Here is a 25,766-nt window from a genome sequence, read left to right on the forward strand (position 1 = left end):
TTACTTTCTGTGTGTGAAGACTCTGAAAATTCAGAGCTCTGCAGTAAATAAATACATTCAAGATGCCCGGGATGAAATGCGTAAGGCCGGACTGACATGAAATGTTCACATGTTTCAATGGATCATAGCACGTCTGATTTATTTTTTTGGTGAGGGCCGATCGTATATTAAATAACCACTTAATGAAGTCAATAAGCTATGTATTTAAAAATGTCACTGCTTCTTATTTTTACTCGTGCAGCTCTGTTTACACAAAATAATGTCCATGTAAATTTCCGTTCACATGTCCCATAAAGTCAAAAAACTCGGTGTCATTCCTTTAAAATGAACCACTAACCACCTAGGCTCTATTTACACACATTCCTCATAGACAATTAAACTTCGATACCCTAGGGCCTAGACTACAAAATTCTAGAGCAGTGAACAAATATCGACAAGCGCTAATGCAACCTCCTCTGAAAACTGGTTGTTCTTCGATTGGTCACATACCATCTGACCTCTATTCGACGCATTCCACCACACAAAAGAACCGATATCATCTCTGCCAGTCCAGCTTGGTAAACCCATTCTTATAACTTATAACTTTATCCATTTTCACTTCACTGAATTTACGTCTTCACTTTCTATCCGGGCATAGCACCTCATTACAAAAAAAGATATGCGTGTACCAAACTTTGCACAAACATAATTTATATATCTCAGGTAACATAAACAACATTGCTAGTAAGATAAGTACTTTAAAATATAAATAAGCACGAAAGGAAAATGCCGACTCAAGTTGCCCAAAATATTAATTTTAAATATGCTACTGACGACATTGCAACATGGTTTTCGGCGGGCTGCAGTATGCAGAAAACAAGTGTATTGCTGCATAGTGAATACTTCTGACTTTGTTATTTAAAAAAGTCTGATGCACGTGTAATCTTCCGCGTTTTACCGGCATTCAAATGCGAATGTAAAGAAGATTGTAATCGTAATGCGCAAGTCTTTTTATATTCTGCAGTAGCACTTTTCACTAAAGCGGAAAGGAGACGGATTGCTAAATACGAAGGCCAATATAGCAACCAGAGCGTAATTTCACATGCTTCGCCATGTTCGACATGATAAACCATTGTCATGGTTAATAATTCACCGAATGGTCGTCAATAATGCGTTCAGTCGTCTAGTATGGTCGTTGTTCTGCACTAGTATTTCATTAATTAGTGGGTCGCCATATGCCGGACATTATTTTTATCTTTTTGTTAAGACGTTCTATAGGTTTGCAACACAGAGAAAATTCTACAGAATGGCCGGAATGAATACTAGTACCGTTAGTAGAGAAACTAACGCTCGTTGTCAGGATGGCCGAGCGGTCTAAGGCGCCAGACTCAAGGTTAACCTTGCCCGCTCAGCGGGTGTGAGCATTCTGGTCCTCGTCTGAGGGCGTGGGTTCGAATCCCACTTCTGACAAAAATTTTAACATCTCTGCAGGGAGAACTCGTGTCGACTGAAGTACTCTGAGAGCATTCCTAAAAGGTTAATCATCACAGGAGCGGCAAATGCAATATGTGACAAAATGTCATTTAACCATCAAAGGGAGCAGATACGTCAAATGCTGCACTTACACCAAAATTAACCTTTAAATGAAAATCGACTACGAACAAACTTTATTGTTTTGTAAATAATGATAGTAAGAAACTGATTTAACTTCATAATGCGACAGGTTTAATAATTAGAAAGATCAACAAACAAATGAAGATTCCTCGTGACTATTAATGTTTCTTAGATCGCTGATGAGCATTGTGCTATTAAACACAGTGACCGTTATAAATTAATGTTTAGTATATTGCCACACGCAGTGTTGCTTGTTTCGATCTGCCAATGAGAACATCTGCGGAAATTCACTGCCTATCAGGGCCATCTTTAGACTATTGGAGGCCCTGGGCACTTTATGATAATGGGACCCCTACGGCCTTGTCAGAGCATTATTCTGTTAGAACAGACAAAGAAAGCAGATTGGCGAGGTTCTAGATATATTTTTTATTTCCTTGCAGCCACATTAAATGAATAGATAGTGTAATACAATCCACAAAAGTAACTCTTTCAGCATTCACAGATTAGAGCTCAAAAATCTACCCCTCTAGATTCGAGATAGGCAAAATCGTTAATCACTTCTTCAAAATCCACATTTTTGAGCTTATCACATTTTATGGACATCGGCGGTAAACTAGTTCATCTCTCTTGAAATACTGTACTTCTTAATTCAGTTTTTGTTCTTTTCAATTTGGAGAAGGTGCGTTTCGCACTGCAGTTGATTACCATCATGCTTAAAAAGATTCTCAATGCGATTTCTACATGTGGAAATGTGTTGTCTTCAATTTTGTTTTCTTTCAAAAGGTGATATATTTCCAATGTACTATTAGTTCCCCCATTTTTACTATGAACAATTTTTAAGTATTCTGTTAACTGCAGACAATCCGTTGCCAACTCTTGCTCGTTAACGTCTTCATAATAAATTACAGCAAATTATTTGCAACTTTGTCTCATCTCTTCGGAACTCAGAGTTTTGAAGCGAAAAATAAACCAAAACGTGAACTAACGTTCTCATACAAACTTAATCGTCGTTTTACATGAACACTCAGGGAATCAACAACAAGAAAAAAGGTTTTTACTTTGAATTTCTTTTTTAAATCCAGTTGGAATGACGGTGCAGAGCCATAAAAAAAACTGGCGTGAGCTTCTACGTTTTGTTCTTTGAACTGGGTCCTTGTAATCAGATTCCGGGTTTCTTTCCTTGGAAGACGATTCGAAGTCATCGAATTTATTCCTGAGGTTAATGATAAAATCAAGTGAAGCGAACAAATTAGTTGCAACGTGTAATGTTATTGTTTCTTTCTGAAAATAATTATTTGTTTTGTCTATTCTTTCCAATATAGAGCTCCAAATTTCCGTTAGTATAATAAATTTTAGCTTTCCCATTTTTATGGGGAGACCAAGGGCTTCGTTTCTAGTTTATCTTGCGTGTTCTGTATCTTCTGCGATGGACATCAAAGTTTCTGTAATTTATGAGCTTCGTGCAAGACGCTAACTGCATCATCTCGGGCTGACCATCTGGTTTGTGAAAGACTTTCAACAACTTTTTTTTGAACCTAAATGTTTTGTCAATACACTCCATCGGTGGGTAGAGCTCGACAAAAAGTTGCACATTTTCTGAACCATTTTAAAAAGTCTGTTGCCTCTGATACACGCCCAGCAGCTTGGATACCTATAATTTTAGGAAATGTCCCGCACGTGGTACAAAGGTGGCAAACTCACATTCCTTGACCCTTGCTTGCACACCACTATACTTCCCCGACTTTTTGAACCATTGTTGTAGCTTTGACCTCTGCAATCTTTTAAGGGAATATCATGATTCTCAAAAAATTCAAGATGCTTTGCGCTAAATACTCAGATTTATCGTATTTAATATGAATGCACTAAGCAGATTCAGAAGGATGTTGGTTGCAGTAGGTACTGGGAGATGAAGAAGCTTGCAAGGATAGAGTAGCGTGGAGAGCTGCATCAAACCAGTCTCAGAACTGAAGACCACAACAACAACAACAACAACAACAACAATATCGTCTTTAATAGGTATAAATTTTAGGAACCTTTCGACAGGAAGACGGTCTTTTACGTGTCGAATTATAACAGTTAGTTGGTCAAATGAGACAAATTGGGCGTACTGTCAAAGCTAATGGAAAAATATTTTGCTTACTTAACTTCATTTATAATTTTTTTGGACCTGTTTTCCCATTACACCAATAAAAGTATCACAGATATTCGCTGATAAATGAGAAATTTTACCTTTTCCAGGATTTCCAAATTTTTGTAAGTGATCTGGAAGAAATGGATCGAATCCGCTCAATAATTCCACACATCCCTAATAATTTCCATTGTTAGGAGATCCGAGGATTTCACTGTCACCGCGAAATGGAAGCCCTTTCGATGCCAAAAATTTTAGAACAGCTACAATCCTTTGAAGTACGTTCTCCAGTAATCCACTTATTTTTGATGTTGAGATGGTAAGTATGTATATATCTACCAACCGCTTTACTTCGTGCCAGATAAACCATCATAGATTGCCTGTGTGCTGGGCTATTTTCATGTGTTAAAATTATGCGATTAATGTGCTTCCAATCATTACATCCAGTCTGAGAGCATAGTTTAACACCATAGTTTAACACTAAGTCAGCTCGCTTGGTGAATGTTTTCGGGAGTCGTGTAACGATTTGTTTCTCGTAGTTCTTCATTGCCTTCACTTTCGACAACAGTGTTAACATACGCTTATTTACCAGTAGAAGATGAAGGACTGTAACCATTGACTGGTTACAGCCATTGATTTCAGTTTTTCATATTTTATTGCAAAGAGTTACAGTAGGCAGTAACGGCAAACGTGCAAATTCGTTTGGTTTGTTGCGTTCGGCCACACTGTTGCCTGTATTTTGATCAAAGCTGTGTTGATGTTTACTTCAATTTGTGAGCTTTTGTGTTCACCGCTCCAGCTAGATTCAGAGCCATAATATCTAAAGAAAAGTAGCCGTAAAATATTTAAGTTTTGTGCGGAACGATCCGAAATTTCTTTGTCTGATACAACCCGGACACATCATCGTGATAATTTTTCATTCCATCTTTATTACTTGGGTTATACATTGTCGCAGCCTAAAATACAGAGAATAATAATAAGAGATCCAATAAAAAAATTTTACTTACTTGCAAACAAAACTCGACACTACAGAGTTAAGTTCGTGCACCGACATACTCACTGCGAACAGAAGACTTGTTGCCACTCAGAAGGCACTTTTGTTTTGATTCAAAATCGCATGAGTCTTTGTACCATGCAGTCCGCTGTGTGATGCTACCCGAACCTCCTGTGTTTCTAGAGTTTGTAGCGAACAATGTCGCAAACGAGACAGTTAGTTATGTCGACTACAGAAAAACGCGGCAGCTCGTGTAGCCATTGAGAGGACAGTTTTAGGTAACTAATGATAGCAAAAAGTTTGCTTTCAATGGTGAAAATACACTATTTCTGCCTTGAATTTGCTCGTAGAGGTTAGCTTTTTACCAGCCGTGAACAAGGCGATTGTGATTTTAGTTATGCCGCAGGTTGTTGACACGGTTTTCTCGGATGCATTGCACATCATGAGATTGTGGTTAGCTTAGGACATACTTTAATTTCAGGGCTACGAAACGCGTCTCGTGCTGCAGATCAGTCATTGGTCACTGAAAATCAGCTGTCGACAGTTGTTGTTGTGGTCTTAAGTCCAGAGACTGGTTTGATGCAGCTCTCCATGCTACTCTATCCTGTGCAAACTTCTTCATCTCCCAGTACCTACCGCAACCTAAATCCTTCTGAATCTGCTTAATGCATTCATCTCTTGGTCTCCCTCTACGATTTTTACCCTCCACGCTGCCCTCCAATACTAAATTGGTAATCCCTTGATGCCCCAGAACATGTCCTATCAACCGATCCTTTCTTCTAGTCAAGTTGTGCCACAGACTCCTCTTCTCCCCAATTCTCTTCAGTACCTCCTCATTAGTTATGTGGTCTACCCACCTAATCTTCAGAATTCTTCTGTAGCACCACATTTCGAAAGCTTCTTGTCCAAACTATTTATCGTCCATGTTTCATTTGCATACATGGCTACACTACATACAAATACTTTCAGAAACGACTTCCTGACACTTAATTCTAAACTCGATGTTAACAAATTTTTCTTCGTCAGAAACGCCTTCCTTGCCATTGCCATTCTACATTTTATATCCTCTCTACTTCGACCATCATCAGTTGTTTTGCTCCCCAAATAGCAAAACTCATGTACTACATTAAGTGTCTCATTTCCTAATTTAATTGCCTCTGCATCACCCGACTTAATTCGACAGATCGTCTCTCATTTCCGACATTGCTCCGCGCCACACATTAACAGCATTTGTGAAGTAGTTTGCCGTGTTTGTTTTTTTACCTATAACAGAGCTGTTAGAGTAGCATGGAGAGCTGCATCAAACAAGTCTCAGGACTGAAGACCACAACAACAAACAGAGCTGTAGCCGGCGGCCGATGTGGCAACACTGTAGCGGCAAGTGACAGGTGTCAAGTATCAACTAATTTTAAACGGACTATAGTAAAGAGCATAGCATCACAGCTTTACTGATCTATGATCGTGTATTTATTCGTGCGTTTTACTAAGGTACCTGAAGAAGAAAGAATCCATTTTTGAAATCGATAGCGTCTAAAACCTTCACTAGACTATACAGTTAAAGGAAAACGAAAGAAAATGTCTTTGGTCGACGTAGAGAAATGGGCTGGGACAAGAGAATGTGAACTGTATTTCAGCGAAGGCCTGAATCTTTCCCAAGGTCGCCCGTAGCAGAACACGGCGCACCAAGTTCGAGCCACGACTCGCAGCAGCCAAGGCCACTGGGCGCCCCAGGCCGTCCGAAAGAACGCACGCCAGTGGCGAATGCCGAACTCGTACACGCGTTGGAACGAAAACGAAATGGTCAGGCGTGACGTTCTCCACCCGGCGCTTCGAGAAGGGTGCTGCGCAGCGCCCAACGGCTGACCTATTCCATTCCAGCCGGTTTCCTCCTGTTTGTTTTGGTTTGTGACGTCACTCGCAATCGTGCAGCGCGCTGCCACGTCATTAGATTAAACTGAGCTGGCCTCTTCTGTTTAATGGCTTCACGCGGTGCAGCCATGGAGCAGAGATATCTGCGGAGTGAGCAAAGAGTTCTGGCCTTATGTAAATATATTTTCCGTACTGATAACCTCCAACATTACTGCAATTCCAGTGACCTGAACGTATCAATGCAGCCGTCGCTATGTCTTCACTGTTTGGATGGCCGCAACACTTGAATGTATGCGTCCGCAAGGGAAAAGAGGGGGGGGGGGGGGGGGAGCACTTTCCTCCCCTTCTACGAACATCTACATTCACATCTAATCATACTTCGCAAGCCAAGCCACCTAATGGTGTGTAGAGGAGCATACTTTCGGTATTACTATCTGATCCCTCCAACGCTGTTCCACCCGTGAACAGTGCATGGGAAGCATGGTTGTCGGTAAGCCTCTGTATTGGCTCTAATTTCCCGAATTTTCTCCTTGTGATCAATACGCAAGATGTTTTTGGGGGGGAGAAGTATTATGTTGCTAGACTCCTCCTGAAAAGTGCTGTCCCGAAACTTCAACAGTAAATCTCTCCGTGATGCACAACGCATCTCTTACAACGTTTGCCAGTGGAGTTTGTTTAGCATCTCAGTAATGCTCTCTCGCCAGCTAAACGATACCGTGACGAAACGCGCTGCAATTCGTTGGATCTTTTCTATCGCCTCTATCATCCCTACCTACTCGTACGGAGTTTTTATTTATATATTGAACGCATGATTATCAACATTCTGGAATGTAATAAGTTTCTTGTGTCACCTATAAAATGGCGCAACTGACCAACTCACTTACATCAGAAATGACAATTTTAGAGCCGCAGAACTATCAGTACCCTGAATTTAATTCTACCTGCTTCACATTTCACTTTGTTGCTTTAATTTTTACGAATGAATTAATATTTCTTTTTTGCTGTAGTTATTATAGTTCACAAAATGTATGTTCTAATCATTTCGAAGACCTGGTTTTCGCATTAAATTTAAGACTTCTTGTAACACGGATATCGTAATGAATGTAATGTGAAATACACTACCTGAAAAAAAAACTGCAGCTACTAGAAGGGAGGAGGAAACGAAATGAAACTTCACCGGGTTGAGACAGTGTGCGATGTTATGTCAGTAATTACAAAATAGCGTCCAATTTACAAAGAATTTGGCAGTATGAGCCCACTTGTCAGAGTGACGTTGCGCCTGCTCTGGCCTAGATGTATGCATTGATTCGATTGAAAGGATGTCACACAACCTTCCTATCTCGAGTCAAGCTAGATCACACGAAAAAGACGATCGTGTGAAACCCAGCTCGCGCTATTCGTCCACGAGACTCAGAGGGCCTTAGACACGGGTTCACAGGTAGATGCCGTGTTTCTTGACTTCCGCAAGGCGTTTGACACAGTTCCCCACAGTCGTTTAATGAACAAAGTAAGAGCATACGGACTATCAGATCAATTGTGTGATTGGATTGAGGAGTTCCTAGATAACAGAACGCAGCACGTCATTCTCAATGGAGAGAAGTCTTCCGAAGTAAGAGTGATTTCAGGTGTGCCGCAGGGGAGTGTCATAGGACCGTTGCTATTCACAATATACATAAATGACCTGGTGGATGACATCGGAAGTTCACTGAGGCTTTTTGCAGATGATGCTGTGGTGTATCGAGAGGTTGCAACAATGGAAAATTGTACTGAAATGCAGGAGGATCTGCAGCGAATTGACGCATGGTCCACGGAATGGCAATTGAATCTCAATGTAGCGAAGTGTAATGTGATGCGAATACATAGAAAGGTAGGTCCCTTATCATTTAGCTACAAAATAGCAGGTCAGCAACTTGAAGCAGTTAATTCCATAAATTATCTGGGAGTACGCATTAGGAGTGATTTAAAATGGAATGATCATATAAAGTTGATCGTCGGTAAAGCAGATGCCAGACTGAGATTCATTGGAAGAATCCTAAGGAAATGCAATCCGACAACAAAGGAAGTAGGTTACAGTACGCTTGTTCGCCCAATGCTTGAATACTGCTCAGCAGTGTGGGATCCGCACCAGGTAGGGTTGATAGAAGAGATAGAGAAGATCCAACGGAGAGCAGCGCGCTTCGTTACAGGATCATTTAGTAATTGCGAAAGCGTTACGGAGATGATAGATAAACTCCAGTGGAAGACTCTGCAGGAGAGACGCTCAGTAGCTCGGTACGGGCTTTTGTTAAAGTTTCGAGAACATACCTTCACCGAAGAGTCAAGCAGTATATTGCTCCCTCCTACGTATATCTCGCGAAGAGACCATGAGGATAAAATCAGAGAGATTAGAGCCCACACAGAAGCATACCGACAATCCTTCTTTCCACATACAATACGAGACTGGAATAGAAGGGAGAACCGATAGAGGTACTCAGGGTACCCTCCGCCACACACCGTCAGGTGGCTTGCGGAGTACGGATGTAGATGTAGATGTAGATGTTTGTTGTAACTGGATATCGATAGCCTAGATATTGACAATGTGACGGAGTTGGCGTCCGAGCTGCTTCCATACATGTTGTATCGAGGACAGAACTGGGAATCTTGCTAGTTATGAGAGTACATCATCACGCAGAGCATTGACCTATTGAAAAACGGCAGCACGATACTATCACATGGAAATAAATCGAAACCTAGTCTCATAACATTTCTTACACGTGACAAAGAAAGTGTAACATAAACTTACAACCAAACTGACATAATGCTTATGGGCTTATGCCTCCCGTTCTTAGGCCAAGTGGCTGGCGCTGTCAGAATTTCACCCTCTATTGGTTGTTGCTGACTGATCACCGGAAATGGAGTCTGAAGTTTTGATAATGCCTGCCAGTCGTGCTGACAATACGTCAGAAAATCCGTCAAACAAACGTTGACTAACCAACGAGAGACAGAAGCCAACATGCAAAATGTCGACAAGTGGCCACTACAGCCCCAACAGTCCTGTATTAGAACAAATAATAGAAGTATTTCCTGTTGGTGGTGCCGTATGGTAAGAGACAAGTTGATTCTTTGTGAAAAGTGCAGTAAAGGTTCAGATAAATCTCATACATAAGATACTTCAAGTGCATCCATCGTCAGTTTTTGGTAAGCCATTGTCTTAAAATGTTACAATTTTATTCTTGAAAATACGGCAATGGGTACTCAACATTTGGTAGCTGCAAACTGAGTGCGCGTAACATGGGTTAGCATTGACTTACAACTGTTTGCTTGCTAGGCGAATTAACGAACATTGCCGTGAAACCTCTGAAAAACACAAATTATAAAGTCGAAATTGTTTCCGTTCATGATACTCTGGCTTGAGCTACAAATTTTTGCTTTAATAAGTATGACAACCTTAAAAATTAATCTTTGATTCAGCACAATAAAAAATTAAGTTTATAATGCAGCACGAGAACAATGTTAATTGTGAAGCAACACATTTCTGCCATCACATAAAATTTACGTGCACTACGGAAAAGGGCACAACTTAACGCTGTTTATTTGCTTAAATAGTTATTCCCATTTACGAGATGAGTAACATTTTTTAAAGCGCATTTGCGTTCAGAAATATATTCAGGATTTTTACCTCAATCGTACTTATCCATACGGTGCTCGGATTTATACAAGTCGTCCCTGAAAAGAACTTTCCTAGCACGAACACGGCACTTGCCACTGTTTACATGCACACATCCTGACAAAGTTGCCATTAGTGATAACCGGAAATGAGAGAAACAACTGCCATCTATCCGTTTGTCACGGAACTATCAACTAATATGAATAAATCACATCACGTACCATGTTTTACACACAATAATTGTGTTTCTTAATGACAGTCCCTTGCCACTGTAAACAGCCGAAGTCTTCGTATGAAAAAGTGAGCGAACGGTAATGGTCCCTCACAATACGGAGATTAGCTGACGGAGGGAACACTTTGCAATTGGATTTTTGTATTTTTTTATAGTATGGTACGTATACACTAGAACTCAAATACCAGCCAGCAAAAGTAGTTCGATACAACTATTGAAAATACTCGAAAAATATCTTCTTTGGATTTTTCGAGCATGTTTAATATGCTAAAGCAATATTAGTTTTTCTGCCAAATTTTAAAAAAAAGGTGCTTGTTCCATGAACAATTCCATGAAACGTAAAACAGATAAGGATCAAAAATAGTTTAATTTGTAATGTTTTCTTTTTAATTTAAACAATCTTTTATAAAATATCAGTCATTAAGAATACGCTTTTGCAATTAGTTAGCATATGTTGACGAATTTTATATTTAAATGACATAGGCATTCGAACCTAACGAAAAGAAAAACAAAAAAAATAATGACTTAATCTAGACTTTAACAGCGATTACCAGTCTCGAGCGTTACTGATTTTTCCCACTGTTTTCACGAAATTGCTAGTAGGGCACTCGCGGCTCTCTAAATAAATTTCATTAGTCAGGATCTAACCTAAAATCCTACGTGGCATGTGAGAATTCTACCACACAGCCACCCGGCCTCTTGAGAAAAATCGATCTTGCTTCAGCATATTCAAGACAATCGGAAAACTTTAAAGTCGATTTCCTCCAGAATTTTTTTAGAGTTACATCAAACTTTTTTTTTAAGGAGGAGTGGAATCGATATTTGATTTCTGAACTTCACGTACCACAAATACGGGGTGCGGTACGTAAAACCGCTCCGTAAAATCAACACATGATCATAAAATGAAATGTAAAGTATTGAATGTGATTAGTGACCCTCACAGTCGGTGCTGAAAGTGTCCTCCGATCCGCACACATGTGAGCAAGCTTGAGGAAAGTCATGTACACCCTTGTCAGTTCTTGTGTTGAGATGTTATTGATGACATCCTGGATCTTGGTCTTGAGTTCTTCAATTGTGTGTGGGTTTGTTACGTGTGTTCTTTCCTTTAACAGCCTCCACAAGTAAAAGTTACAAGCGAACAAGTCTGACTGGTGACCGGGGAGGTCGCAAACCTTTGTTGGTCGATCTCTGTGATGTAAACATCTCATGCGCACGAGACAATGACGCAGTTGATGTATGGCATGTTGTACCGCCCTGCTGAAGGTAACACAACTGACGCACCTCTTGTTTCAAGTTTGAATGAAACGCCTCCAGGATTCCCAAAACACGTCACTGTTGTCTCAACGAATATGTGCCCCATAACGCGTTTGGCGGAAATGGCACACCAAACACCAATCTTATCGTCATGCAAGGGTACCTGGTGGATCGTGTGTGGATTTCCTGTCGACCAGTACCCGTTCTTTTGGGAATGTATCTATCCAGATAGGTGTTACCACGCCTAGTCACTCATGATGAGCCTTAGTGGGTCCAAGACGCGACTGGCAACATTTCTCAACAGCCACGAACAGAAATGCACTCTCTTCTGCAGGTCAGGCTCCTTTAGTTCTTGCGCAACTTATCTGCTACGGTTTTAACTTTAGTTCCCTTAAAACATGTCTACAACTTCTCTCGCCCGCATGAACCTGTTGACTCAATCTCCTGGGTGCCTTACGAGGACTTCTTGTCATTATCTCCTGAACCTGCCTCTTTAAGTAACGTGTGCAGACAGGTGGTGGTCTGTTCCTGGGAGCATTTAGAACCGATCCTGTACGCCCCCATTATCCAATCAACTCATGTATGGTGATTTCTGCTGGCACTGAGCGTCCTTGAAAATTCTCCAGAAACAAATTCTTTGTTTCCACAAATGATCCAATGTGAATGATCGCTTCAACAATGGCAATACGCTCGGGTAACGAATACGGCAGTATCACACGTTCACACTAACCCCGCTTCACATAGCGAGGCCTTTTTCTCAGCTGGTTTCGACGCGTTTCACTGGCTGCTGCTGCAGCTGCCTTACACAACAAAGGTCCGCGCAGAGTAGGTACATCAGAGGAAATGGTTAGTTCATGCGCGACTGTCGAACGGCGTTTCTCGTTTCCCACTATTGTTGGCGCACTGGAACATTATCGTTGCGTACGACGGTCCGGCTCCATGTGCCGCAGCCTGTATACAAAATTACAAAAATCCGATAGCGTGTCGTCCCGTTGTGGGAGTCATCCATCCCGCGCGCCATCTGCGAATGGAACAGGGAAGGGGGAAAATGGTAGTGGCACTAGAAGTACCCTCCACACACACCGTAAGCTGGCTTGTGGAGAACTGAGCCAGATGTAGGTATAAACAGAAGAGCGAGAGGGCAGGACGAGTGTTCCGGCCACCCGCCACTAGTTGTTTTCCTACATGAAGCAGGTTGTGCGCCACGCGCCCTCCGCGCTGCCTATGTAAAGGTAGCCAGTAGGGCCCAGGAACCTCCTCCGTCGACTTAACTGCCGTAAAAATGGAGCGGGAGGGTCGCAGGTCAAGGCGGCGGAGGCCTCCATACCGCTTTCAGGGACACGCCCAGGCCGTGCTGAGCTAACACCGACTCAAAGGAAAGCTTCGGCGCTTGTTGGTGACGTCAAGTCAGCTGGGCACGGCGAACGCCAGGTCCGTTGCAGGCAGAAACGCCTGGGCGTGCTTATCACTATAAATCTCTCATTTTTGGCCAAAATGTTTGGTATTGTTTTGGGTTCTGCACTTTTATTTAGATGAAACATTTTCTCACTATCGTAAAGCTACAAATGAAGATCATATTACTGAATCCTGTATAAACAAACGTAGATCAATATGAGAAGATGCTTTGCCCCATTGCAAAGTTTCGGAAATTTTACATTCAAGTAACTATATTTACTTGATCCATTTTGTTATCGAAACTTACCCCAACCCCATTCCAATGAACTCGTTTCTTTTATTTACTTATTTATTTTCGTTTGACATCGTCACTGGAAATGTGAACTAATTTACATGTGTAAACGTCCAACTGTTGCCCGTCATTAGATTACAGTCGTTTTCAAGGAAAGGAATTCTAAACAGGAAACAAAATAGCTTCATACATCGAAAATACTGCTGAGCTTAAACTTTTTTAAACATGCACATTAGAATAGACTCTAGCAACTGAAAGGAGAAACTTTATAAGACAAAAAAATTTTATTTGTTAAAACAAGTATCTCTCTTTTGTCTCTTCTTTTGTCTCCCACCTCCTCCCCTAACGTGTACAATCGCAAGATATTTCGTTAACTTTCAGTGCTCCTCACCTCATAGTCAACCTAGATACCTAAAGAAGAGCACCAATACGCTCATAGTTTCTTGTAAAAGCAACCCAGTAGAAACGTAACTTCCTCAGATTTTAAAAAAAAGGTAAAGAAGCACGAATTCTGTTGCTGCTGGACCATGAAGTTGTTTTTGTATGTCAATCCTTAAAACAGGTGGAAATTTAAGTTCAGATGTACACTATTTGTTAAGAAGTGTAATGAATTGCACAATTAAATGATTGCAGAAATCTCTCAGAACAATGTGTGTTGGTCAACTACCGCCAATAGTTTCACATTTTGCTGTGTCAGAGAGGGAGACACCATCATTATGAGTATGCCTGCAACAGACCTGGCGTTCGCCTTGCCTAGCTGACGTGACGTCACGAACAAGCGCCGAAGCCTTGCTTTGAGTCGGTGTCGGCTGAGCCGAGTTTCAGCTGCCCGCTGCTGGTCTGTCTGTGCAGACGGGGCACTCGCAACTGCGCAACAGCCGCTGTGTGGACCTGGCGCAGTCTTTAACACACACGGTCGCGACACTTCACCCATCAGTTACCGATTTAGGAAAACCAAGGAAATGGCCGGAAGGGAATCTGAAATATCGTCCTTGCGAAAGCATGTCCGCCTGCAGTATACCTACACTCCGCAAGCCATTTTATGGGATGGAACGGAGGGTTCTTTTCCACCTCTTCCCCCCCCCCTCCCCCCCCTTCCGCCGGTTTCCCTGTTGGCACCCGAACTTTCCTACCAGGATAAGCTAAATTTACAAACATGACGTCATTTTGACGTCACACACGCTCATCGTAGACCGCAGGAACTGAGCCGTTCTAGGCGCTTCAGTCCGGAACCGCGCTGCTGCTACCGTCACAGGTTCGACTCCTGCCTCACGCATGGATGTGTGTGATGTCCTTCGGTTAGTTAGGTTTAAGTAGTTCTAAATCTAGGAGACTGATGACCTCAGATGTTAAGTCCCATTGTACTTAAAGCCATTTTTGAACAGCAGGAACTGCTATCGTCTTTCGTTGACATACGATGCTGCATGGGTGGGAAACACCACATTTGTCAACGTATTTTCGTGTCGTAACTTGCGTGCTGCGGAAGTATGACATTTTAAGAAAATGGCGCATTGATTCCTGAGCTACTCTTATGGAAAGGAAGAGCTTGCAGGAGAGGTTACACTACTTTATGACACCAAAGTACACCCAAACGGATTATTTACTGGCAACGTCCAATTCTCACAATCGTTCCACATTAGACGCTCTGTTGAGAAATACTATCACGCAACCTCTTGTAGAGCCCTCGCAGGCAAACGTGGCGAAACTTGCTCCTGATTCTGTCAGCTTTTAACGAACCCTACAAGGTAACCGAGAACACAGCTTCAACACTTCGATCAATCAGTCGTGCTGAGGTACGTCACCTCATTAGCCATGTGATGTCACGTCTACGATAAAACCTCGGCCAAGTAGGCCTCTGGCCTGAACGTAGCGGTTTCCGAACAATGACGCGAAATGCGCTGTGCGTAAATTTGTGGCTTATGTCTGCTGAGGCAACAGCTCAAACCAACCCAATGTAAATGAGTTCCCGTTTACGTGGTTTTAGCAATCCTGCGTATACAAAATTGCACAGTTGGTTCAATGCATGCCGTAGGTTTTCTGAAAATTTCGGGTAAACATACCTGCGGAATAATCATTTCTTGGAATTTTAGCTCTTCTTAGTTTCGAGCTTGCACAGAAAAAGTAGATAAAAAATCCGCCCTATGTAAGACACCGTGCGATTAGTCTTGTTTTACCTACACACATTTCAGCACTTCCTGTGCTGTCTTCATATGGATTTATTTGGTATCTCGATCTAAAAAAAAAAAAAAAGGTTCAAATGTCTCTGAGCACTATGGGACTTAACTTCTGAGGTCATCAGTCCCCTAGAACTTAGAACTACTTAAACCTAACTAACCTAAGGACATCACATACATCCATACCCGAGGCGGGATTCGAACCTGCGACCGTAGCAGCAGCGCGGTTCCGGACCGTAGCTCCTAGAACAACTCGGCCGCTTCGGCCGCCTATCTTGTTCTAGCATGATGTCTATTTATTTTGGTAGTTTTGTATTTACCAAGAATTCTACAGCTTTATGATGCAAGACTACAGAATCGGGAACCATGACGCTTTTGCACATTACTGTGTTCTTCTCTAGTAGACGTGGAAGTGGACTACACCTTGCATCAGAGGCCTATGGCCGTTATATCGATAGTACTAAGAAATAACTAGAACAATAAAGGAAAAAAGCTGCAAGGAAGAATGTTTATACAGTGAAGTACGCCATTATTTGATGGCAGTACTGTCACCGTATTAATGAGACGCAACTGCAATCTGAAAATTGTCAGGGTCTTACGTTGTTACTGAGCTTACTTTATTGTCACATTTTCCTACCGTACATCTAATGTATCTGTCTGGAGAAACTTGTAAAGTAGACCTTAAACCAGATATATTTAGACGTATTAAATTCTACTGTCAAGCATTTAGATAAAGTACACTCGTCAGTTTCGAAAGCTAAGTTGTTAACTGAGGTGGGTGAAACAGTTTTTGTCCAATGTATGCTGTGAATACTAACTTATGGCTGTGAGAATGGACATTAAATGAATTCATTGTTAGAAAACTAATAATAGCCCAAATAGGAACGGCAAAATCAGTGTTGGACTACACAAAGAAAGACATAAAGGAAGCAACTGCCATCAAACCGCCAAAACAGGTAAGTGACAAAATGCAATGAGTGAATATCTCGAGATGACAATGGGCTGGTGATGTCGCTCGAAGAAAAGATGGCAGATGGTTAAAATAACTTATAGACTGGAGCCTGATATACCAAAAAAGACCAAGGACAAGACCACCGGGCAGACGGGGCAGAGATTACATAAGACTGCGGGACTGAAATGGCAACAAGAAGCTTAAGAACGGCATAAATGTAAGAATCTGCAGGTTTCCTATGTTGCACGCCAAGTCAAGGAGGTCTCATCAGTAATTAATCGAACTGGATGATGATGAAGTTGATGAGATCGAGTAATTCCTTTCAACGCTATTTCAGGAGTCTTTTCTTTCCTTTTCCTTTTTTAGCGTATCTAGAGATATAGATTCACAATTGCATTTTCTATAGTGTAGTTTGGCATCGTCTGAGTTTTATATCTCCTATTCTGTGTGTCTTTCACACCTAACATTTGCTCTTCCTGGAGTACAGATCGTCCACATATTTATTACAGAAGTCTCCTTCAACTTTAGAAATGACTATCTAGACTTTTCGCAACCTCAGGTTTAATTTATACTGGCATTAAGTTCCGAGCATTATCAGAAATATTGAGGCCTTCGCAAACGCTACATAGTTTAGTTTTTTTGCTGGTCGTAATATTCATGGTAAATTACGTCGTGTCCTTTCCCTTGGCGGTGGCACTATCAATAATAATGTTTTCTACTTAATATTTTTTATATTTTTTAATTTTCAGTCACCCTAACATTATTGATGATAAAAATTCCTTTCTGAGTAATCTGTGCTCTTATTTGGTAACGTATTGATCATTATGTTGGATAATCGGTACATTTAATGATACGAAACTATGATTTCAACACAAAAAGTTAAAAATGATGACGTCAGTAATTACATTAATAGTATAAAAATTGGTACTTAGTATGCACCTATACCACTGATGCATGTATGCGTGTTAGGTGTCATAGTAATCTAATTGTAATAATTTTGAATATAATGAGCTTCAAAAGATATGATTTTGCGAGAGCAATTTGACAGGCCGCTGAAAAATCTACGCCGAAACAATGCTGCTGCAGTAAATTACATTCCCTTAGGATTACTGAGATCCTTGGGATAGTCAACCAGGCTGAAACTAGTGCGACTGACGTGCAAGATATATGAGACTGGCAAAATAAACTCAAACTTCAAGAAACTTCCATTTCCAAAGAAGGCAGCTGCTCATGGGTGTGAATATTTGTGAACTCCCAGTTTAGTATGTCATAATTGCTAAATACTGAGACGAATTACTTACAAAGGAACACAAACGCTGCTAAAAGCCGACCAATCTCTAAAATTCTGATGGTAGCAGGAATAAAATACCGAGAACGAAAAGTTAGTTACAACTTGTACGGAAACCAGACTGCAGATACAAGTGTCGAAGGAGATGTAAGGGGAGCGCTAGTTAAGAGGGGAGTGAGACAGGGTTGTAGCCTCTCCTCAGTGTTGTTCAATCCGTACGATGAACAAGCTGAGAAGGAAACCAAGGAGAAATTTAGAAAGTGAATTATTGTTTAGAGGGAAGAAAGAAAAATTTTGAGATTTCCCAACGGCATTAAATTCTCTCAGACAGTAAAAGACTTGAAGAGCACTTGAACGGAGTGGATAGTATTTTGAATAGTGATTATAAGATGAACATCGACGAAAGTTTAAAAAAAAGTGCAATAGAATGTATTCGCATTAAATCAGGCGATTTCGAGGGAATTATGCTAGAAAATGAAACTAGTAGATAATGATTGCTATTCAGGCAGAAAAATAACCGATGATTGCAGAAGTAAAGAGAACGAAATTTCAGAGTGGCAATATCGAGAAAAGCATTCCCGAAGAAGAGTACTCTGTTAGGTTCGAATATAAATACTATTACTACTTTGCTGAAAGTGTCTTTGTGGAGTGTAGCTTTCTTGGAAAGTGTAAAGTGGGTGATATGCAATTTAGACAAGAAGGGATAAAACCTTTGAAATGAGGTGCTTCAAAAGAATGCTGAAGATTATGTGGATGGATCGAATACGCATTGAGGGAATACCGAATAGAACTGAGGAAGAAAGAAATTTATGGTATAACTTGACTAGGGCAAGATTTCGGTTGATAGGACATATCCTGAGGCGTTAACGAATCGTAAGCTTGGTGATGGAGGAATGTGTGGAGGAAAAAGCAATAGTTGATGGAGGCCAAGGACTGAACACAGGAAACAGGTTGAAACGGAAATAGGATCAAGCAGTTAATTAGAGATTAAGAAGGTTGCATAAAATAGACCAGTAAGGAGAGCCGCACCATATCAGTCTTCGCACTGAACATTCCAACAACAACAGTAATAGGATTGTTGTGTCTTTTGGAAAATATATTTCTGGCGGCATGACACATATTCAGACTCTCTGACTCAACTGAGTAAAAAAAAGGCAGTGTTAAAATCTCGCTCCTCAAAGCATACATTTTCATGGGAGCCTGTGCCTCTGAGTCACTCATCTATGAGCGAACGCCTACAAAGCCGCCCAAGATACAGCTTCCACACTCTGATCGATCTCTCGGGGTAAGATACGTCATCTCATTAGCGGTGTGACGTCAGGTTTGCGGTTAAACCAGCACCTGGCCCGGTTGTAACGGTTTTCGAAATAATGACGCCGTTGCGAAAGGACACCCTACCGAATGCAGTCGGCTCGCTTTGAAGCTCGCGATCCTAAATCAGGCGTGCCTCTTTGGGAAAGCAGTGACGTGGTTCGCTGTCCGTATACGGAGCGCCAAACTTATTGTCCTTTCACGCGGAGGAAAGCGCCGCTTCGCTGGTTTCGCCAGGCGCATGCGCTTACACATCTGCCTCTGTCTGATCTGTGCCCGAATATGTCGCACACGTCGCCATCTTCTTTTTTCGTGGAAAGCGTACTGCGGCTTCCTGCCGTCGTGGTCTGTACTGCAGCTCACGAGAGAGAAAAGACAAAGTTGAGCATGTTGGAGGCAGTGTTTTAGTGAAGTAGAAATACTTTATTCTGGTACGATTCTATACTCCTAAGGCGAAATACTTGCTCCCCTTCAAGAGGCTATTTATCGTACGTCGCAGAAGCAACGGAGGGAAACTGACGAGTGTAAAAAGGCTCAGGTCTTTGTTGTTTCCAAGATGGTCCGCAGCACAGACGCACATAATTATAGGCCTATGCCGCTGACATCCACCTGCTATAGATTTACGGAACACGTTTCATGCCCACGTCTTACAACATTTTTGGAAATAGAGAATCTTCTCTGCAGGAAACAATACGGTACCTGCCTAAAGAGATCTCTGTTCGTGCCTCGCCGTAGACAAGGCGCCGCGTTACCTTTCTCCCGGAAAGCATCCGAAACACTTCTATACTGTCGCTTAGTGAACGGCATAAGAGCTTACTGGCTGTAGGACCAGATTTGTCACCGCATTCTGCACGACTTCCTAGCAAATAGTACTCAAAGTGTCGTTCGTAATGGGACGCAATCGCCAGATACAAAATTGCCTTCCGGAGTTCCCCAAATGAGTAACATTTGGTTCTTACAGTTTATGGTCTTGTGAGATTGCTCACGGACGCCAGATACAAAATTATCTTCCGGATTTCCCCTAATGAGTAACATATGGTTCATACAGTTTACGATCTTGTGAGATTGCTCACGGACGATTTTACTCAGCATAGGAAAGTTACAATGGATCAACGAAAGCTACAAGGACTCGCAGTTGACCCTGAACATACAAAAGTGTAACGTATTTTGCTTAAATAGGCGAAAAGCTCCATTAGTGTTCAGTTGCACTAATGGCAATAAATCACGAAAACGGTAGCAACCGTAGTATCAACGAGTGTTTATTTTAGAGACACAGCCACTTTCTATACAACTGGAAAAAAAGAACACCAAGAATTTATCGACCCAGCAAAGGGAAACTTTATTGGTATGGCTGCCCACACCATGATGCCGGCTATTGTCACTGTGTGTCTGTGCCTTATACGAGGTCCTTTCTAAAACTTCTAGAGCATTCATAATTTTGCACCAACGGTGTTTTGGAGCGTTCTGCGTTTGGCATCCGTGCAGACGCCTGCGTTTAATGTGTAACTGCCGGAAGTTTCATTGTTGCATGTTAAGTTATTGTTCAGTAGAACGTCGTGTCGCACAGTTTGCGAATTTCGAGATAGAGGAGCAACGCGCCTGCATTAAATTTTGCGTGAAAATCAAGAAAACCTTTACAGAGACACGCCAAAAGATGCAGGAAGCTTACGGTCATGAGTGCTTAAGTTTACTCGGTCTTACGAATGGTTCAGACGGTTTAAAATGTTGAAGATGGCTCTCGTTCAGAATGCTCGACGACGTCCACCGACGACGCTCATTTCAGGAACGTCACTATCGGGACGTGCTGCGACACCTGCGAGAAAATGTGAGAAGGAAAGGGTGCGAAATATGGCGAGACAATTCATGGCCGTTGTATCACGAAAACGCATCGGCACATGCATCACTGTTGGTGCGGGACTGTTGTTGTTGTGGTCTTCAGTCCTGAGACTGGTTTGATGCAGCTCTCAATGCTACTCTATCTAATGCAAGCTTCTTCATCTCCCAGTACCTACTGCAACCTACATCCTTCTGAATCTGCTTAGTGTATTCATCTCTTGGTCTCCCTCTACAATTTTTACCCTCCACGCTGTCCTCCAATACTAAATTGGTGATCCCTTGATGCCTCAGAACATGTCCTACCAACCGATCCCTTCTTCTGGTCAAGTTGTGCCACAAACTTCTCTTCTCCCCAATCCTATTCAATACTTCCTCATTAGTTATGTGATCTACCCATCTAATCTTCAGCATTCTTCTGTAGCACCACATTTCGAAAGCTTCTATTCTCTTCTTGTCCAAACTATTTATCGTCCATGTTTCACTTCCATACATGGCTACACTCCATACAAATACTTTCAGAAATGACTTCCTGACACTTAAATCTATACTCGATGTTAACAAATTTCTCTTCTTCAGAAACGCTTTCCTTGCCGTTGCCAGGCTACATTTTATATCCTCTCTACTTCGACCATCATCAGTTATTTTGCTCCCCAAATAGCAAAACTCCTTTACTACTTTAAGTATCTCATTTCCTAATCTAATTTCCTCAGCATCACCCGACTTAATTCGACTACATTCCATTATCCTCGTTATGCTTTTGTTGATGTTTATCTTATATCCTCCTTTCAAGACACTGTCCATTCTCTTCAACTGCTCTTCCAAGTTCTTTGCTGTCTCTGAGAGAATTACAACGTCATCGGCGAACGTCAACATTTTTATTTCTTTTCCATGGATTTTAATACCTACTCCGAATTTTTCTTTTGTTTCCTTCACTGCTTGCTCAATATACAGATTGAATAACACTGCTTCCCTTGCATGCCACTCGACTCTTATAACTGCCATCTGGTTTCTGTACAAATTGTAAATAGCCTTTCGCTCCCTGTATTTATCCCTGCTACCTTCAGAATTTGAAAGAGAGTATCCCAATCAACATTGTCAAAAGCTTTCTCTAAGTCTACAAATGCTAGAAACGTAGGTTTGCCCTTCCTTAATCTAGCTTCTAAGGTAATTCGTAGGGACAGTATTGCCTCACGTGTTCCAACACTTCTACGGAATCCAAACTGATCTTCCCCGAGGTCGGCTTCTACTAGTTTTTCCATTCGTCTGTAGAGAATTCGCGTTAGTATTTTGCAGCTGTGACTTATTAAACTGATAGTTCGGTAATTTTCACATCTGTCAGCACCTGCTTTCTTTGGGATTGGAATTATTATATTCTTCTCGCCTGTCTCATATATCTTGCTCACCAGATGGTAGAGTTTTGTCAGGACTGGCTCTCCCAAGGCCGTCAGTAGTTCCAAAGGAATGTTGTCTACTCCAGCGGCCTTGTTTCGACTCAGGTCTTTCAGTGCTCTGTCAAACTCTTCACGCAGTATCGTATCTCCCATTCCATCTTCATCTACATCCTCTTCCATTTCCATAATATTGTCCTCAAGTACATCGCCCTTGTATAGACCCTCTACATACTCCTTCCACCTTTCTGCTTTCCCTTCTTTGCTTAGAACTAGGTTTCCATCTGAGCTCTTGATGTTCATACAAGTGGTTCTCTTATCTCCAAAGGTCTCTTTAATTTTTCTGTAGGCAGTATCTACCTTACCCCTAGTGAGATAAGCCACTGCATCCTTACATTTGTGCTCTAGCCATCCCTGCTTAGCCATTTTGCACTTCCTGTCGATCTCATTTTTGAGACGTCTGTATTCCTTTTTGCCTGCTTGATTTACTGCATTTTTATATTTTCTCCTTTCATCAATTAAACTCAATATTTCTTCTGTTACCCAAGGATTTCTACTATCCCTCGTCTTTTTACCTACTTGATCCTCTGCTGCCTTCACTACTTCATCCCTCAAAGCTACCCATTCTTCTGCCACCGTATTTCTTTCCCCCATTCCTGTCAATTGCTCCCTTATGCTCTCCCTGAAACTCTGTACAACGTCTGGTTCTTTCAGTTTAACCAGGTCCCATCTCATTAAATTCCCACCTTTTTGCAGTTTCTTTAGTTTTTATCTACAGGTCATAACCAATAGATTGTGGTCAGAGTCCACATCTGCCCCTGGAAATGTCTTACAATTTAAAACCTGGTTCCTAAATCTCTGTCTTACCATTATATAGTCTATCTGAAACCTGTCAGTATCTCCAGGCTTCTTCCATGTAGGTGCGTGACTATCGCACAAGAAACGAAATCACTGTGCTGCCTTATCTTGCGTACTCTGCACACCTGGTCCCTGCGGACTGTTTAAAAATTGACAACCACTTTGAAAGGACAAAGATTTGCAACAATAGACGAGATAAAAGAAAACCTGCATCCAGCGCTTCATGCCGTCCAGCAAGAGGTGTACCAAGACTGCTTTCGGAAGTGGAAGCGGCTTTGGGAATGGTATATTAGGGTAATCCCCAAAGTAAGGTCTCCTGTTTTTTATAAGTACATAGACCTGCTTATTTCTACAACGGTTTACATCAGTTTACAGCTTGAACATTTCGCTGTTTTTCGACATAATCTCCATTTCTGTCGAGCAATTTTTGTAGACGCTGTGGACGTTTTCGTATGCCCATGTTATACCTGCTCGCCGCCATGTTGTTCAGAAAGTTATGATCCTCTTCTTTCACCTCGTCGTCGAAGCTGAATTGCTTTGTTCTTTTGACCTAGGGAACAGGTGATAGTCACTGGGCTCCGAGTCAGAACTATAGGGTGGGTGGGTCATTATGTTCCACTAAAACTGTTGCAGGAGAGCAACGGTTAGCCGAGCGATGTGTGAGCGAGCGTTGTCATGGAGAATGTGTACGCCCTTGCTCAACATTTCTCTTCTGCGATTCTGAATTGCCCGTTTGAGTGTTTTCAGAGTCTCGCAGTACCTGTCAGCGCTAATTGTGGTCCCAGCGATTCAGCTCCGACGACGAGGTGAAAGAAGAGGTTCACAACTTCTTGAACAGCATGGCGGCGAGCTGGTATGACATGGACATACAAAAACTGCCACAGCGTCTACAAAAATGCATCGACAGAAATGGTGATTTTGTCGAAAACTAGCGAAATGTTCAAGCTGTAAACTGATGTAAACCATTGTAGAAATAAGCAGGTCTATGTACTTATAGAAAACAGGAGACCTTTCTTTTGGGATTGCCCTCATACCAATAACGGAGGGGAGTATTTCGAAGGGCAGCATGCGCAACAAGTAAAAGGTAAGCGTAGAAAAATTTCGTAGAGAAATTTCCGGAATTTTTTGAACAGACCTCGTATATTCTAGACGTTGGCTCTCCCCAGGACGGCGCCACACACACGTACGACCATCATTGGCGCCAAGGGAGAAGCGACTCATGAATGAAGACAAGAAGTCTCGCTTCGTCCTTCCATAACTGCCTATCAAGATACGACAGGAGGCGGGCTGCACGCTGTTGGGGCGTGGGCGGTAGACCCCCTGACATCACGCAGGATCGTGGTCCCGCTTCACGTAGACGGTTGCGAACGGTCCTCACTGATGCCCCCTTTGCAACAGTGAATTGGTTGTGAAGTAAAATGCCCCAGTTGTGCTGACAGGTCGAGTGGAAGAAAGAGAATATCGTCTCGATTATGTGAATGGATTTGTGATTTCCTGTCAGAGAGGTCACAGTTCGTAGTAACTGACGGAAAGACGTCGAGTAAAACAGAAATGATTTCTGGTGTTCCCCAAGGTACTGTTATAGGCCCTTTGCTGTTCCTTATGTATATAAACGATTTGGGAGACAATCTGAGCAGCCGTCTTAGGTTGTTTGCAGATGACGCTGTTGTTTATCGGCTAATAAAGTCATCAGAAGATCAAAACAAACTGCAAAACGATTTAGAAAAGATACCTGAAGGGTGCGAATATTGGCAGTTGACCCCAAATAACAAAAAGTGTGAGGTCACCCACATGAGTGCTAAAAGGAATGAACCCCCTAAACTTCGGTCACACGATAAGTCAGTCTAATCTAAAAGTCGTAAATTCAACTAAATCCCTAAGTATTAGAATTACGAACAACTTAAATTGGAAGGAACACCTAGAAAACGTTGTGGGGAAGGCTAACCAAAGACTGCGTTTTATTGGCAGAACACTTAGAAAATGCAACAGTCCTACTAAGGAGACTGCCTACACTACGTTTGTCCTTCCGCTTTTAGAATACTGCTGCGCGGTGTGGGACCCTTGCCACATATGACTGACGGTGTACATCGAAAAAGCTCAAAGAAGGGCAGCACGTTTTGTATTATCGGGAAATATGGAAGGGAGTATCCAGAATGAGATTTTCACTCTGCAGCGGAGTGTGCGCTGATATGAAACTTCCTGGCAGATTAAAACTGTGTGCCCGACCGAGACTCGAACTCGGGACCTTTGCCTTTCGCGGGCAAGTGCTCTACCATCTGAGCTACCGAAGCACGACTCACGCCCCGTACTCACAGCTGTACTTCTGCCAGTAAGGTAGGAGACGAGGTACTGGCAGAAGTAAAGCTGTGAGTACCGCCCGGGCGTCGTGTTTCGGTAGCTCAGATGGTAGAGCACTTGCCCGCGAAAGGCAAAGGTCCTGAGTTCGAGTCTCGGTCGGGCACAGAGTTTTAATCTGCCAGGAAATTTCATGGAAGGGAGTGTGACAGAAATGATACAGGATTTGGGCTGGACACCATTAAAAGAAATGCATTTCTC

General features: G+C 42.1%; 1 protein-coding gene and 1 non-coding gene across 4 annotated transcripts in view; both read left to right on the forward strand.

Moving 5' to 3' along the window:
* Positions 1-25,766, forward strand: part of LOC126334712 (microtubule-associated protein futsch-like) — an 802,673-nt gene that overhangs the window by 215,165 nt on the left and 561,742 nt on the right. The gene's annotated exons all lie outside the window — the stretch shown is intronic.
* On the forward strand, positions 1,335-1,449 carry Trnal-caa (transfer RNA leucine (anticodon CAA)). Its single transcript has 2 exons — positions 1,335-1,372; positions 1,404-1,449. It is a non-coding gene; the product is annotated as a tRNA-Leu (tRNA).

Source organism: Schistocerca gregaria, chromosome 1 (genome assembly GCF_023897955.1).
Source record: "Schistocerca gregaria isolate iqSchGreg1 chromosome 1, iqSchGreg1.2, whole genome shotgun sequence".
NCBI lineage: Eukaryota > Metazoa > Arthropoda > Insecta > Orthoptera > Acrididae > Schistocerca > Schistocerca gregaria.